The sequence below is a fragment of the Halyomorpha halys genome, unplaced genomic scaffold, assembly GCF_000696795.3.
Source record: "Halyomorpha halys isolate HHAL.00 unplaced genomic scaffold, Hhal_1.1 Scaffold770.1, whole genome shotgun sequence".
Classification (NCBI taxonomy): Eukaryota; Metazoa; Arthropoda; class Insecta; order Hemiptera; family Pentatomidae; genus Halyomorpha; species Halyomorpha halys.
The window spans coordinates 219,904-223,950 of record NW_027107091.1 but is presented as its reverse complement, the minus strand read 5'-3'; the positions used below and the strand labels follow the sequence as shown (position 1 = coordinate 223,950).

General features: G+C 31.4%; 1 protein-coding gene across 1 annotated transcript in view; it reads left to right on the top strand.

Moving 5' to 3' along the window:
* The window catches only part of LOC106686063 (potassium voltage-gated channel protein Shaw), a gene marked incomplete in the record, with an annotated part of 559,367 nt that overhangs the window by 502,869 nt on the left and 52,451 nt on the right, over positions 1–4,047 (top strand).

The window sequence follows — 4,047 nt, the reverse complement described above, 5'->3', positions numbered from 1 at the left end:
AATAAATTGATTTCTAGTTTCTCAGGCAAACTTTTTTTCATATTTGAATATCATAAAAATTACTACCCCATCAAAGATAAACCACTTTATAGTACGTTGAACTAGCTTTATACTGAGTGCTGGCAGATATCTGTACGTCTAATGGTTCCTAAGATTTAGTGTTTAACAAATCAAAAAGTTTTTCCGAATAACTAGAAATCAACATTTTATGAAGTTATTTTGGCAAACATCATATAAATTATTAATCCTACGATGATAAACATTAAGAACTACTTTTTAGTACATTCAACTAGGTTTAATTTGAGTGCTAATAGACATCTGTAAGTCTGATGGTTCCTGAGATATAATTTTCTCAAAATACATTCCCTAACTACTAATTTTTTAGTTATTTTGTTATGAAATTTATCTTTTTAAAAAGCTGTATCTCGGGAACTTTTGAACGTAAAAATCTCTTCTAGGGCTCACTTCTACTTTTAATGTTTCTAGATTTAAGGTTTTCTAGTGTTGTAGGTTGTTCTTGCATTCTTATTTCGTTTCATTTATTTTTACTGTAACTGCACTACATTGTTTTCGATATTGATTGATTTTTATGTAAATACATATTTTTTTACTGACAAATATATCGCCTCGTACCAACTCAATTTTTTATATTTTGGTACTTTTGGAATAAATTTTATTCAAATTAAATTTACATATATCTACATATTTTACTTATTTTACATATTTTATTCCATATCTGTTATTTCATGTTGTTTTTTTTTTATTTAGAAATTGAATTATGATGGGAAAAAAAAAATCAAAATATTTGATATTCTTCTGTAGCTTATGAGTCTTCTGTAACTTGCTTTAAGATTAATAAAATACTCTAGAATTTTTAATAATTCTCTTACTACTTTTATTATTTCCACGAACCCAATTCTAGATACCTCATTTAATTTAATCATTGTTTGAATTAAAAATAATGAGTCAACTAAGAGAAATTTATACGCTTACTAAAGTATGATTTGCTGGCGTCGAAATTTCATCATTTTATTTCCCTAAATTAAAGTTGAAGTAAAACGTTGGTAACTGTGGATAAAACATCTGATATTGAAGTCCGGTGATTTTAAATATATTACCAAGAAATAGAATCCAGAATCCAGACAGAATTGGAAGATGTAATAAAGACAAATCCAGGTGCTAAAGCCATGATGCTTTGCATAGATGATGTTGGCAATCAATGAAAATGTCAAGAGGATCTGTCTTTCATAATCTGTACTAAGACCTGATAATAATATAATTTTAACCCTTATCAGTCGCTAACTTACATCCTCACTAGGTTGTAGCTGGCTCCGGTAAATATGCAAAAAAATAAGTCAGTATTGTAAGAATAACATTTTTGTTATAAATTATTTATTTTACACATATATATGATTCGAATTTATTTCAATCATTTATTTAGAGAAGGCAGTGATATATAACTGGAGATGTAAATTTATCTGTTACGAATACTTAACTAATAAGCTGTGCCAAGTCTTTCGACAAAAAAATAACTGCTCAGTCCCTTAAAAATACTTATTTTATCCGACAAATACCCACCCTCTCTTAGAGAATCGTTATTACTGTAACTGTATGATTGTTACAGTCATGAATGTAATGTCGCACTAGCTCTGGTTATCGTTAATAGTACAAGTTATGTCATTGAAGCAACTATCATTTTAACTATCGTACAGTTTCCGTTATTGCTGCAAGAGGTCGCAATTAGTCTGGCTTGATCGTTAATAGTGCAAGTAATGTCAGTGATACAACTGTTATGTAAGTTTAACTATCAAATATAAACGCCTTGACAGTGAACTGTCCCATCGTTAATATTCAAAAAGGTTTTTTTAATTTGAAAAGAGTTAAAATCCAACCCAAAGTAAGCTGATAAGGCATTGGATTTTTTTAATGCTGATTTTATTGAGTAGTTTTATTGTAAACAATAAATTTTATTTAGTGATTGTTCCAATGTAAACGAAAAAAAAAATTGTTTTATACCTTTCTACTGTTTGTAATGAATATATAGAGTAATTGGACTTGTAATTAATGACTTGGCCAGAATAGCCATATATTAAAGGTATGTTATATTCTTATAAATAATAATGTTGTTAAAATTGTTACAAATGAATGAATAATAAGCTGTCAATTGTTAGATTGTCCTTGAAGATGGCCGAAACGTTGGATTGTTGATTTAATAAACATTGTTTAGACTTAACAAGAATACATTTGATTTATTTAAACAATTAATATCAGTCACAAGAAATTGAAAAGATTATATATAAATTTTTTTTCAGTTTAGTACTTTTTTATCTCCTAAAAAAAGTTTTCACCTGAGTAATATGATTTTTTTAATAGGTAATTTATAATTTCTATTTGAAATTAACGATATGGTGGATGCTTGTACCTCTCCTACACTGCTTGTAAATCCTCATAAATAAATCTTAGAGAGTTCACACTTGTCCGAAACAATAAAGATAACGATCAATTATTTCTTATATAAATGCGAACCAATGTAAATAATATTTCGTTTTTTCAACGTAGGACTGAAGTGGCTAATGTTAGTTTTTCCAATGCCGCGTATTCACTTGAGAAAACGTACTAAATGAGCATGCGGCAAGCATTTACAAGTTTTAAGCAATTACAATAGGATTTTGTCTTAACTACTGTTTATAATGTTAATCAATATGTGCCTATTTATTTGAGTACAATGATATGGAGGTTTGGTTATACAATAAGTGGAGGAATAGGTGTTGTTTAAAGGAAAAAATGGATGAGGACTGGCGAATGGAGATGGGAAGAGAATTCCAGAAGGAGGTTGCACGTATAACGAAGGATTTGCTAAAGAAGGCGGTTCTATAGGAGGCCATATATAAATCAATCGGTTGAGATCTGGTGTTTGATGAGTAGATGGATAAACGAAGAGTGAGGAGATCTATGATATAGGTAGGTTTTTTGATGTTAAGAACTTGGAATAGAAAAACACCAAGGAGTTATTGCCTTCGGGAGGTTGGATAGAGCCACTTCAACTCGGTATACTAGCGGGAGACTTGATAGTGTTTTGGGAACCCAAAGATAAATCTTACAAAGCAATTCATGAGTCTCTTCAGTCTCAACTCTAGTCCTGCAGCTAGCCCTAGCCCACCATTCACCAAGGATCTGTAATCGAAGTGGGGGGAGACGAGAGAGGATACTAGGAGCTGACAAGTTCTGAGGAATGGAATCACGGAATCTTAGGAATTGTTTGAGTACAGTTATGGATTTGCGTGTGAGTTGGGGAACATTGTTCTTTGCTGATATTAACCCAAAAATAACCCATTTCGGGCCCCAGAACTGAATCCAAACTAAAAATAAATTTGCTCAAGAACTTAAAACTGAATCAAAATTGTACCGAGTTTAGACATGTTTCGCTGTTACCTCCCACGTAACCTACGACCGCAGCGATATAGTACTGTTGTCACATTAGAGGTGACTTATGACTGATAAGGTTTTTTTTTTATTTATTTATTTATTTATTTAATGTAATCTACAACTGTACAAAATAATACAATAAGTAAATATGTTGTATGTTTCATATACTCTTGAAATTTTGGGGAAGGAACCACCCATTGGTAGTACTTCAAGCATTAATTTAAATTAGAAAGTCCCGTGGCCATCTTCTTTTAAGACGCCTCGGAGGATTATCAGGGATTGTTAAGGGCGAGAGATTAAGAATTAATGGGTTAGGATGCGTAAGGAGTTTGGAATGAAAAGACGCATATCTGTTTTGGCCCAATTCTGCAACGAATGGGATGTTAATTAAGGTCTTTGTGAATGAGTTTTTTTGTAACGTAATAAGGAGCATCAAGGATTTTACGTAGGATTTTGGATTGTAAGGATTGGATGGGGGAGGAATTTGATGGTTTGGTGGATCCTCAGAGCTCAATTCCATATGTCCAAATTGGTCTGATTATCATAGTGTATACTAATTTTTTGTAGTGAATGGGAAGTTTAGAGCGTTTGTCAAGTAAGTGTTGTAGCAATCGGAATCTA